The following is a 14,189-nucleotide window of genomic DNA, read 5'->3' as shown; positions in this document are numbered from 1 at the left end:
AGCCCGTTTCATTTTCCTGCTAGCCACATGACTGGACTACATTGCCCAGCATCCCTTGCAGTTAGGTTGAGATCATGTGATTGGGTTCTGACCAATGACAATGATGTGAGCCTGGCAGTAGAATCTTCTGCAAGATTCCAGATTCCAGGGTGACCATGGCAGCTGTGTGTGTTATGGGGCTATAATGCAAAAAGACCAGGGTCTTCAAATAACTACATAAAGCAGAAGTTTCCCTGCTGCCCCCCACAGCTCCCTGCCGCATTTTCTCATCTGCTAAATGGGGATGGTATTATTCTTTAATTCATAGAGATCTTGTAAGAATTAACCTAAAACAATTAAGATACATTTTTTAAATGTGGCATTTATTAGGCAGTTGATAAATGCTAATTATTATAGCATTTAGTAATGCTTTAATAATAGCATTGGAGGTGTGAAAGTTGATGTGAATGAGAAGCTCAATTGAATGGAAGCTCAATTGCCTGTTCCCATACACAATATCAGAAAAGTTGTTTTGAATATTCGCTGGACATCAAGAATAATCCAGATGGGAGGATGAGAGCCCCAGCCCAATGTCAGTAGCTATTTTCTCTGGGAGGCTTCTTTGGAAAACCAGATATCTCATAGTTGGGCAGGTCTCTCTAAACATAGGCTTTACAGGTCTTAGATTCTATGCCCTGTCTCTCTCACAAGGTCTCAATTCTCTGAGCTGAGTGCTGTTGTGCTGTTCATTTAAGAGTCTCCAAGTGGAGCACATCATAGGCTAAATTGCCAAAGCCACTGGTGCAGGTAGGTGTATTACTTTAGCTCAGACACCAGCACAGCCTCTGCTCTGTTCCTGGTAGCCCTTGATGTTATCCAGAGGTCTGAGCTGTTGCATCTTGATCTCCAGGAGTTGGTTCTCTCAGGCCTAGGTCTCGTTTCCCAGGTCTGTCTCCATGCATGGCCTCTGCTCTGGGGCTCTTCCTGCCAAACTGCAAGATCTTTATCATCAAAGTATCCTGGGGCCGGGTATCATATTTACCCAGGAAAAGCCCAACACATGGTCATGACATTGTAGTAAAGAGTTTTGAATTCAAATGGAGGAGGAGAAAGAAACCTGTCCTGGGAGTCAAGATTCCCAAAGTACACCTTCATCTCAATTAAGAGGCATGTTAACTCTGCTGTCTAGACATTCCTAGAAGGAAATGAAGGGAAACAGATTTCAGGTATAGTGTTTTCTTTTTTTTAACTTTTATTTTAAATTCAGGGGTGCATGTGTGGGTTTGTTACATAAGTAGACTTGTGTCATGGGGTTTTGTTGTACAAATTATTTCACCACCCAGGTATTAAGCCTACTACCCATTAGTTATTTTTCTTGGTCCTCTCCCTCTACCCACCCTCCACCCTCCGACAGGCCCCAGTGTCTATTGTTCCCCTATATGTGTCCATGTGTTCTCATCATTTAGTTCCCACTTATAAGTGAGAACATATGGTATTTGTTTTTCTGTTTCTTTGTTAGTTTGCTCAGGATAATGGCCTCCAGCTCCACCCATGTCCCTAAAAAGGACACAATCTCATTCTCTTTTTTATGGCTGCATAGTATTCTATGGTGTATATGTCCCACATTTTATTTATCCATTCTATCACTGATGGGCATTTAGGTTGATTCCATGTCTTTGCTGTTGTGAATAGTGTTGCAATGAACATATATGTGCATGTGTCTTCATAATAGAATGATTTATATTCCTTTGGGTATATACCCAGTAGTGGGACTGCTGGCTCGAATGGTATTTCTGTCTTTAGGTCTTTGAGGAATTGCCACACTGTCTTCCTTAATGATGGAACTAATTTACACTCCCACCAACAGTGTATAAGAGTTTCTTTTTCTCCACAACTTCACCAGTATTTGTTATTTTTTGACTTTTTAGTAATAGCCATTCTGACAGGTGTGTGATGGCATCTCAAAGAGCTCCTGCACAACAAAATAAACTATCAACAAAGTAAACAGACAACCTACAGAATGGAAGACAATTTTTGCAAACTATGCATCTGACAAAGGTCTAATATTCGCATCTATAAGGAACTTAAACAAATGTACAAGAAAAAAAGCAACAACTCCATAAAGAGTGGGCAAAGGACATGTCTTCTTTTCAAAAGAAGACATACATGTAGCCACCAATCATATGAAAAAAAGATCAGGTATAGTGTTTTCAGTGACGGGACAGGCATGGAGGAAGATAATCAAAGTCCTCTTATGGGACATGGCAAGGAGATTAGAGTGAAAGAGAGCCAGGAAGATGAGGAAAGAGGAGCAGAGACAAAAATGGAGAAAGGAGGGCAAAGAAGAGTTGAGGTGGAGAGAGAAGACTCTAAAGACAGAGAGGATGGACATATGAAGAGAAGTTGAAGCTCGGGACCTGGTGGAGAGCCATGGGGTTTAACCTAAGGTATGAATGAATGGAAGCAAGCCATGGCTATGATTGCCACCAAGCCAAGAGATGTGTTTCCCCTTGACTGAGCGGTGTGAGACCCCCAGGGTCAGGGCTCCTGTTCAGTCACAGGACTCTCCTTCCCAGCTCAGATGTCCCCAGAGAGGATACAGCAGTCACTCCTAGAGGCCACTGCAGGGAACTGAAAATTATTCTCTGCTCCATTTTTTGTTGGTGGGGAGAAAGGATGAGGAATTAGTCATGCCCTTGTGGGAACCCAGAAGATGCTTCCCTTAAGAGCCCTGCAAGGCCACAGGGACTCTTGCTTGGGCCCAGGAAAAATGCTGCTTCCAGGGAAGAAGCAGCTCTGGCCCTGGCCTCCATTCCTTCAGTCCTCTTTAGTCTTCAGCCAGGGACAAGGACCCCAGGCTGCCCAGAGATGAGAATGAGAACATAGGTATGTTCTATTGCAGAGAACATACGTTTGGGTTGGTGTGGCATGGGATGGGGATGGGTGTGGTCACAGGAGGCAGGAGGATCTGAAAGAGGTCTTGTTCACCAAGCATCCTTTTCTGTCACATCCCACTTGCGTGCTCACCAATGCATCATGTTAAGTAGTGCTGGACACATGCAAGATGTCTTTCTCCTCAGAGAAAGCCTCACAGGAGTAGGAAACGGGGGGTTGGGGGAGGAATTCGGCGGGGAATAGGCACTCTCTTTGCAGCATGTTGGCTCAGAGGAAAGAAAAGAAGCACTGAACATATGGTGCAGCCCTGGGCCTCTCAGGATTTTCAGGAGGATGCAAGACCAAAGGAAGCCGGGGTAGGCATCTGGGGACAGACAGGCAGGTGACCCCAGTCCCAACCTCCTCTATCCCACTCTGTCTCAGATCACTGAAAAGTGGTGACGACTCTGGGAATCCCCTGTCCAGCCCCACAGTCTAGCAGCAAAGAGGAGCATGGGATCAGGATAGACCACAAAGACTCCTCTCGGTCTGCCTCCCCACCAACTGGGTTACCTCAGGCAAGGTGTTTCCCTTCAGTTCTGGGTCTAAAAACACCATTAAAAAGAAAATATCAGAAGTAAAAATGTAATTATAAAGTGCTTACCTCAGTGCCTGGCACAGTGCAAGTGCTCACCTCAGTGCCTGGCACAGTGCAAGTGCTCAAAAGCTGAGAAACTTCAGGGGGGATGGAAGAGGGAGGAACAACTCTGAAGGAGGGAGGCTGAGCCTCCGCGATTGCTGCTGCACAGAAGCAATGCCCCACAAGCTCAACACCTGAGCCACCAAGCTCCCGCAGTGGGAGAGGAGTCCTCATCATCCTCACTTTGCTGTTCTCATCAAAATCTGCCCCAAAACCTGGCTGTCTTGGGAGTCTAGTCACTTCTTCCTGGCTGTTTCCAAGGATGCTGAAGACCACATTGCTCGGAGACCAGGTCAGAAGGTTCCCATAAGGTGATTCCCCTCCTCCCACCAACTTAGAAAAGAGCAAGCTCCCATTTCTGCTTTTATAAAACTGCTGCTTTTAAATTTCTTCCAAATGTCTCATTTCTGAGTGGACTTTCCCCTCTAAACCCATGTAATTTACCATATGATGTGTGCTTCATTCAGTGTAAATCCATATCTCTATTTGTTGTTGTTCACTTTCTGCCAGAGGGACATCCTAAAATGTTTCCTGTAGTGCAAGACTGCTGGCGGTGAATTGTTTCAGCTTTTGTATGTCTGAAAAAGTCTTTATTTCACGTTTAGTATTTCTGAAAGACATTTTTGCTAGGTATATAATTCTAGGTTGACAGTCCTGATATTTCAATACTTGAGAGATACTGCCTTACTGTCTCTTGACTTGTGTTAATTCCCATGAGAAATCATACTCAACTTTGTTCCTCAGAACTTAACATATTCATCTAACATGCCTTTGTTTCCTAGGTCTTTTAGTATTTTATTTTTAATTTGACCAATCAATAATGTATAGTAATAATGTATGATGTGCCTTGGAATCATTTTCTTCAGTTTCATTCTTTTCTTTTCCTTCTTCCTCCTTTTTCTTTGCTATCAGGCTTATTAGATTTCTAAAATCTGTGAGATTATCTTGGCCACTCTTTCCTAAAATGTTTCTCTTCCCTCTTCTTTCTCTTTCTTTTAGGGACTTCTAATATATGTATATTAGACTGCTTAAAGTTGTTCCACAGACCACAGATGCACTGTTTATATTTGTAAAGTTATTTTTCTTCTATATGTTTCATTTTGGATCACTCAGTGGCTGTTTCTTCAAGTTTACTATTTTTTTATTCTGCAGTGTCTAATGTGCCATTGTTTCCATCCAGTGTCTTTTTCATCTCACATGCTATAATATTCATTTCCAGAAATTTGATTTGGTTCTTTTTTATATCTTCTATGTCTTTACCTAATTTTTGAACATTGGATTACAATTATAATAACTGCTTTTTCTATACTTTTCTGCCAATTCTATTTTGTGTGTCTATTCTGGATCTGTCTCAATTGATTGAATTTTTTATCTTTATTATGGGTTGTATTTTTCTGCTTCCGAATCTCTAACAATTTCTGATTGGATGTCAGATATGACTTCTACTTCTTGGCTGCTGAATATTTTCACATTTTTATAAATTTTCTTGAGCATTGTTGTGGGATGCAGTTACGTTGTTTGGACATAATTTAATCCTATCAGGTCTTATTTTTAAGGTTTATATGGTAAGACTGCTATAGCACTTAGTCTATGATGGATTAATACCTATTAATGAAGCAAGATCCTTCTGAGTATCCTACCCAATAACTAATTAATGATGAGGTTTTCTCGTGTGGCTGGTGGGAACAGGTAATATTCCCAGTATCATGTGATTGCTGGGTGCTGTTATCTCTAGGGTTTTTTAGGTGCTTCTTTCCCCAGCCTTAAATGGTTTCTTCCCATGCATGCACTGATCAATGCTGGACTGGGTACTAAAGGGATTCCCATTGCAGTTCTTCAAAATTCTCTCCGTGTGCAGCTGTATCCTCCCTCACACTCTGTCTTGCAAACTCCTGCTTCCTCTTCTCAGACCCTCGGTTCTGTCTCCTCAGCTAAGGGAGTCTGGTTACCCTCTTTGTGTGACGTACTGGAAACTCTATCCCTGTAGTAAGCTGGAAAATTGTAGGGCCTGCCTTGCTTTTTTCTCATCTTTCAGGAGCCAACATCCTCTTTTGCCTGATGTCTAGTGTCTTGCAAACAGCTGTTTCATATGCTTTGTTTGGTTTGGGTTGTTTCTGGTGGGAGGGTAATTCCATTTCCTGTTATTACATCTTGGCTGAAATATAACCTCCTCATTGCAATTTTAATTGCAATTTTAAGTAATTTTTACTCGATGTCCAATTTTAGCCACTTATTAAACAAAGTGTTTGAACACAATAAGTCCACTTAACACTCAGCCATTTTATAAGGAGTGCTGCTTTATTTCAGTGACCATTTATCCTACCCTAGGCACTGACATATGATATTTATTCATCCATTTAAAACTTAATTATTGTTTGAAGGGTATACAATTATTTAAGATATTCATTGTGGAAACAGAGGATTAAGGGATGAAGAAATACACATGAAGAGCATAGCTGGCAAATGATGGAAGCTGGATTTCAACCCAGGCAATCTGTCCCTAAAACCCACACTCTTCATTGAAGAAGATGCTATGCTGCCTAGCCTAAGGTGGAGTTGTATCAACCATGATTAGAAACTTATTTTCAGAGCAATACCCCATTGGGATCTTTCACAAACAATAAACCTCTTATTTCAGTGTTAAATATGAATCACGTCACACACAGCACACTGAACAGACAAAGCTTCTTTTAAACAGAAGAGCAGGTTCCTGCTCTCGCATGGCCACAGATGAGCAGGTTAATGCTTCTCAAGGGCCCAGAGTAAAACATGCTAGAGAAGGAGTCAGGAGATCTTAGGTAAGACATTGCACAGTTTGCTTTTCACACTGTGTGGATTAGTAGAAGGAATAGGAAGGGCCATGACCCAAGAAAAGGACGGTGGGAAAGAGTGCTATCAACTGCTTCAATAATATCCAAATAGCCACATCAAAAACTAACCACTTCTGAGCACTGTCCCTCAACATTTGCATGCCTTACATTTCACTCCATGAAACACGGGTGCTCTCACTTCCCCAATTCAAAGATAAGGAGTTTTGACGGTCAGAGAAGCTGAGAGAGTCACAACCCAAGATCACATCTCTAATGGCTGGTGAAGGTGGGAGTCACACTTAGTTAGGCCTCTGGCTGCAAAGTCCTCATTCTTACCTAGTATCTTCCATTGTCTCTCCAAATACTTTATGGGAATTAATTCATTTCCTCTCCCTAGCAGCTCTCGGAGGTAAGCACTATCATTAACTGAGGTAAGTACTATCATTAACTGATACAGTTTGGATCTGTGTCCCCCCCGGATCTCATGTTGAAATGTAATCCTCAGTGTTGGAGGTGGCCTGCTGGGAGGTGTTTGGGTCATTGGGTTGGACCCCTCATGAATGGGTTAGCACTATCCACTTGATAATGAGTGAGTTCAATTCACACAAGATCACAAAAGATCTTTCACTTGCTTTTGTGATGTGAAGTGCCTGCTCCCACTTCGCCATGAGTAAAAGCCTGAAGGCCTCTCCAGAAGCTGAGCAGATGGCAGTGTCATGCTTCCTGTACAGCCTGCAGAGCCGTGAGCCAATTAAACCTCTTTTCTTCATAAATTACCCATTCTCAGGTATTTCTTTATAGCAATGCAAGAATGGCTTAACACCTTATCCCCAAGGTTTAGTTGAAGAATCTGAGGCAAACAGTGCTTAACTGATTTCCAGGGGAAAAATTCACTTGAACTTGATATTGCCAATTATAACAGCAGTGGCAATAGCAATAACCAACAAGTACAGAGGATTTATTATGTAACTGGTACTATTCTAAATGCTTTATATACATGAGCTCTATTAACTTATTAAATATTTTCATTACCCCACAATACGCTTCTATTATTAGCTCTCTTCAACACGCAAGACAATCCAAGCAGAAAAATGTGAAGTGGCTGCTATAGGTCATATAGATGGTGAGGGCAAAATGGATTTTACCCCAGGGCAAGCTGGCTCCAAACCCTTGTTCGTAACCACTATGCTACACACACACACACACACACACACACACACACACACACACTGCATACACAAATATGCACATACAAATACAGAAGAAACATACACACATACCAACACACACTACACAAAATCATATACACATGTATATACTCATATATATATACACAACCATGCACTTACATATACACACATGTCCATAAGCACATGCACACAGATACACATATATACACATGCACACTTACACATGCATACATTCCCACATGCACACACACAAATATACACACATTCAATACACACATAGAAAAATACATACCCACTCATACACATATATATACATATCCAACACACATATACACACATACACACATATACACAAAATGAAATATTTGGCTTTATTCTTAACTATAAACAATTGTGTGATAAAAATTAAATTGTAAATTTCTCCAAACACGAAGGTTTAGGGCTGCCAGTCCTTGACGCATACATGTCAGATCCAGGAGTTTTAGGATGTGTCTGGAGCCACTTTTTATTATTTCTCACACAAAGAGAAATCCAAGACCTTTTGACATTCACGATTTGTGGAATGTGGATTTGCTGTTTCCTTTTTCATTAAAACAAACCCTCCCAGAATAGAATGAGGTGCAGGGGTGATGCGCTGCTAACAGTGGTAGGGCTGTTGGATTTAGTAGATGAAAATACAGAATGCACAGTTCAATTTGAATTTCAGATAAGCAATGAAGATTTTTAGCATAATTATGTCCTAAATTGCAGCCTATCCTGTATCTTACCTGGCCAGTCTATTTTTTTTAGGATAAGTATATCCCAAATTGCATCCTTTGTTCTATATTTTATCTGGCAACTTTGAACACGGGGCACGTGGACTGACGGCTCATCGTAGAGTTACGTGAGGGCTGTCACTGACTTCTTGTATTTTGGTCAGAAATGGAGTTTAGCAAACACTGTGGGCTCCTGAGCGTATTGCGTGGACTTCAGAGACATCCTGCTTCCTGTGTTGTTCAATTTTATGCCTCATTCCTGTGCTTCCAGTTACAGAGGACAAACCACAGGAGGTTATTCCCTAGGGAAAGTGGACACAAGAATGGGAGCAAAATCTATTTCTCATCACCAAAAAATTGATTGGCTAGAAATTCACCTCCACTGTCATCTTCTTCCCCAGTTGCAATAGTAAAATACATTGATTGAAATACTGAAACCTCGGCCTACTGCGGTCCAAAATTCGTTCTTTATAAACAGGGCAACTTGCTCACGAAACAAATCACCTTAAGGGAAGTGAATCTTTCTCACTAAGATACCTAACATTTCATAGTAATAATTATAATTCCCATTATTCTGCTGTCACTTGGTTTTGTGGACAGAACTATTACTGTATGTAAATTGTGTGCAATTGCTTAACAAGATAAAAGAAGTTTTAATCCATCCGTTTTTCACGTAGAAATTACCTGATCTTAATATTTCTTTTTGACAGAAGAAAATTTTTCTCAGATAAGAATTAGGAAAAAGTTGAAGGTTGAAAAAGCTGGGTATATATTTAATGCCTCCAGTAGCACACAGAGTAGCTAGTTTTATTCAACTCACTGCACAAATATGAAATTAAGTGGGTTTCACCAAATACATCTTGGGATAAAAACAAAGTCTGTCTTTAGTCCCATATGATTTAGTGAAATTCATGCACCACTGGTTTGTTATAAATTAACGATTAGTACAGTTTATTGGTTTGGTTCAAAATACAAGGTGACAGAAATGAATTAACTTTACAGATGTTCTTAGAAATTGTATTAGGCTCACCCAAGTAGAACAAAAGGGAGGCAGTTTTTAAGGAAAGGGGTAAAATTCAAGTCAGAAGTTTTCTGAAAGAAGCAACGGTCTGCCAGGGTGTTTCAGACAAGGAAGGAGGAAGAGCACATCCAAGAAAAGCTGGCTCATTGCCCTGCTGATGCTGTGGTCAGGTGGGGAGTCCAATGATACCATGAATCATTAGCCAGAGCTGAGCCCTGCAAGAGCTTCATGAATCTGAGGGATTGAAGGAGGAGTAACAAGTCATTATTGCATGCATTATCCTTCTCCTGGGGTCTCCAATTCACATACACAGAGAGACCAGATCAAAAATTTAAATAAGAGCTCCAGGTGTAGACTACCAAATATCTAAAGGCACTGACCACTTAGCCCCAGCTGGTGGCTCTCATGTGGGAATAGATCTTCCAGTTCCAAGAAATTCTAAATATGCAGATTAGATGAGAGTTTCCAATTTTGTAATCTTAGCCACTGTCACACCAAGTGTCAGGTTCCTCAGACTTTCAGCCCATGCCAAGGTCTGAGGGGAGTGGGTGGATGAGTAGCAGACAGCTGAAAGAACACTCAGGGGGCCATAGGCAGGAGAAATATGGTTTTATTTAGCAACTCTTTCACACTGTCCACCTTTATCTCGGCTGCCTGCTCTGGCTGCAGCCCCTCTTCACAGATGATCTGCAGCTGCTGCCACTCCCATGTTTACAGCTGCATTCCCTGGAGCACTTGCCGGTTTCTGGCTCCCTGCTGTCCATCTACCAGCTCTCCCTACAGAGTGGGCAGCTTCACTCTCTCACTCTGGGCATGTGCCATATGTGCAGTGTTAGAAGAGCAGTTATACCTTTTGCAGACAATAGTGGCTTCAAGCCAAGTGTGAGCTTAGACAAACGGGTTATATAATAAATAGAGCTGTGAACCTGCGCTCCAAACTCACTGAGTCACACAGGTTTGGATGTCTGCCTTGGCCTATTCTTGACCAAAGTACATCCATCTACCTTACAGCCACTGAGGTAACTAAAGTTAAAAAAAAAAAATAGCATGGACCAAAAAAATAAAGCTGTAGATTGATTCAGGCTGTTGACCATGATTTTGTTACCTTTGCACAATCTCATGGTAAAAAGTGTTTTTTACATAAGACTTGGAAGAGGCTTTGTTAATAGTGTTAGTAATTTTTCTCGTTATGCAGTTGGACACAGCTGGTTAATATTGGGAGCTATAGACTGTGTTCCATGAATTCTCTTCCATGGGTAGACCAGGGTTCTTAGCTGCCTTCCAACTTTCCTGCAGCTGCCCTGAGTTCTAATGTTCGCCTCATCTTCCTGGAAATATGATTTAGAACTGGTTTTAGGGATGCTCTAGGTCTCTTTAGTGTTCTTGGGAAATGAGACAAGTATTTCTGATAGGCAATAATTTTTTTTATTATTATACTTTAAGTTCTGGGGTACATGTGCAGAATGTGCAGGTTTGTTACATAGGTACACACGTGCCATGGTGGTTTCCTGCACCCATCAACCCATCATCTACATTATGTATTTCTCCTAATGCTATCCCTCCCCTAACCCCCCACCCCCCAAGAGGCCTCATGTGTCATGTTCCCGTTCCTGCGTCCACGCGATCCCATTGTTCAACTCCCACTTAAGAGTGAGAACATGCAGTGTTTGGTTTTCTGTTCTTGTGTTAGTTTGCTGAGAATGATGGTTTCCAGCTTCATCCATGTCCCTACAAAGGACAAGAACTCATCCTTTTTTATGGCTGCATAGTATTCCATGGTGTATATGTGCCACATTTTCTTTATCCAGTCTATCATTGATGAGCATTTAGGTTGGTTCTAAATCTTTGCTATTGTGAATAGTGCTGCAATAAACATATATGTGCATGTGTCTTTATAGTAGACTGATTTATAATCCTTTGGGTATATACCCAATAATGAGATTGCTGGGTCAAGTGATATTTCTGGTTCTAGATCCTTGAGGAATCCCCACGCTGTCTTCCACAATGGTTGAACTAATTTACACTCCCACCAACAGAGTAAAAGCATTGCTATTTCTCCACATCCTCTCCAGCATCTGTTGTTTCCTGACTTTTTAATGATAGCCATTCTAACTGGCAAGAGATCGCATCTCATTGTGGTTTTGATTTGCATTTCTCTAATGACCAGTGATGATGAGTTTTTTTTCCATATGTTTGTTGGCCTCATAAATGTCTTCTTTTGAGAAGTATCTGTTCATATCCTTCACCCACTTTTTGATGTGGTTGTTTTTTTTTTCTTGTAAATTTAAGTTCCTTGTAGATTCTTGATATTAGCCCTTTGTCAGATGGATAGATTGCAAAAATTTTCTCCGATTCTGAAGGTTGCTTGTTCACTCTGATGATAGTTTCTTTTGTTGTGCAGAAGCTCTTTAGTTTAATTAGATCCCATTTGTTAATTTTGGCTTTTGCTGCCATTGCTTTTGGTGTTTTAGTCATGAAGTCTTTGCCCACGCCTATGTCCTGAATAGGTTTTCTTCTAGGGTTTTTATGGCTTTAGGTCTTATGTTTAAGTCTTTAATCCATCTTGAGTTAATTTTTGTATAAGGTTTAAGGAAGGGGTCCAGTTTCAGTTTTCTGCATATGGCTAGCCAGTTTTCCTAACACCATTTATTAAATAGGGACTCCTTTCCCCATTGCTTGTTGGTGTCAGGTGTGTTGAAGATCAGATGGTTGTAGATGTGTGGCATTATTTCTGAGGCCTCTCTTCTCTTGCATTGGTCTATATATCTGTTTTGGTACCAGTACCATTCTGTTTTTGTTACTGTAGCCTTGCAGTATACTTTGAAGTCAGGTAGCATGATGCCTCTAGCTTTGTTCTTTTTGCTTAGGATTGTCTTGGCTATATGGGCTCTTTTTTGGTTCCATATGAAATTTCAAGTAGTTTTTTCTAGTTCTGTGAAGAAAGTCAGTGGTAGCTTGATGGGGATAGCATTGAATCTATAAATAACTTTGGGCAGTATGGTCATTTTCGTGATCTTGATTCTTCCTATCCATGAGCATGGAATATTTTTCCATTTGTTTGTGTCCTTTCTTATTTCCTTGAGCAGTGGTTTGTAGTTCTCCTTGAAAAGGTCCTTCATATCCCTTGTAAGTTGTATTCCTAGGTATTTTATTCTCTTTGTAGCAATTGTGAATGGGAGTTCACTCACGATTTGGCTCTTTGTTTGTCTATTATTGGTGTATAGGAATGCTTGTGATTTTTGCATATTGATTTTGCATCCTGAGACTTTACTGAAGTTGCTTATCAGCCTAAGGATATTTTGGGCTGAGACAATGGGGTTTTCTAAATTTACAATCATGTCATGTGCAAACAGAGATAATTTGAATTCCTCTCTTCCTACTTGAATGCCCTTTATTTCTTTCTCTTGCCTGATTGCCCTGGCCAGAACTTCCAATACTATGTTGAATAGGAGTGCTGAGAGAGGGCCAGTTTTTAAAGGGAATGCTTCCAGCTTTTGCCCATTCAGAGGGTATTGGCTGTGGGTTTGTCATAAATAGCTATTCTTATTTTGAGATACATTCCATCAATACCTAGTTTATTGAGAGTTTTTAGCATGAAGAGGTGTTGAATTTTATCGAAGGCCTTTTCTGCATGTATTGAGAGAATTTTTAATGCAAAACAAAATAACTGAGATTCCATTCATCTTCGAAAAGCACATTTAAGTAGATGTTGTATCTTCAATAACCTATTGGTAGGATTTTCCACGCCTTGGCTGATGTTTGTCCAGCCTGTCTCCTTAATGCTGGAATTAACAATACACCATGTATTAAAATAAATGACCAGGAATCATGAGGATTTCATTCTAGTTCTGATTATGTTAAATAACCACTAACTTTCTAGGTAACCTTGAACATATCTTTTTTCTTCACCTCCCTTAACTAGGCTAAGTCATTGTTTTTAAATCTGTCATTCGCAAACACTGTTAAGATATTTGAGCATATTTTTGTATCACAAGGTGTGATGACATTTTGGGTGCATACACTTGGTAAAGCTATCTTCCCTGGCCATGCAAACAAACGTTAATCTAGGAGTTGCTATAAAGGTTCTTTGTAGGTGTGACTACAGTCCAAACATCAGTTGACTTTAAGTAAGGGTGATTATTATAGATAATCTAGGAGGGACAGATCCAATCAGCTGAAAGATATTAAGAGCAGGGATAAGACTTCCCTAAGCAAATAAATTCCACTTGTGAACAGGAGCTTCTCCCATGCCTGAGAGTTTCAGCCTACACTTCCTGAGGCCCTGCCCTGAGGATTTCAGATTTGCTTAGCTGCCCTCAGAGTTATGAAAGCCAATTCTTTGCAATAATTTTTTTTAATGTCTGTCTCCTACCGGTTGATGCCTGTCTGATATCCATGTATTATTGTTTACTTAAACCTTGGATTTGAATACAATCACAGAAGAAACCTTAAATATACTTATTTAGAAAGTGACATTTACAAATCTATCATAAATAGGGAGGTGACATCACTTAATATAAATAAAAGGTCTCAATCATGTTTGCAATAAGAAACAGAAGCTGCCAAGCACGGTGGCTCACGCCTGTAATCCCAAAGCTTTGGGAGGCTGAGGCAGGCAGATCACGAGGTCAGGAGATCGAGACCATCCTGGCTAACATGGTGAAACCCTGTCTCTACTAAAAATACAAAAATTAGCTGGGCATGGTGATGCACGCCTGTAGTCCCAGCTACTCGGGAGGCTGAGGCAAGAGAATAATTTGAACCTAGGAGGCGGAGGTTGCAGTGAGCCGAGATCGCACCACTGCACTCCAGTCTGGGCGACAGAGCAAGACTCCATCTCAAAAAAAAAAAAAAAAAAAG

This window comes from Pongo pygmaeus, chromosome 10 (genome assembly GCF_028885625.2).
Source record: "Pongo pygmaeus isolate AG05252 chromosome 10, NHGRI_mPonPyg2-v2.0_pri, whole genome shotgun sequence".
NCBI lineage: Eukaryota > Metazoa > Chordata > Mammalia > Primates > Hominidae > Pongo > Pongo pygmaeus.
Note: the sequence above shows the minus strand (reverse complement) of the source record.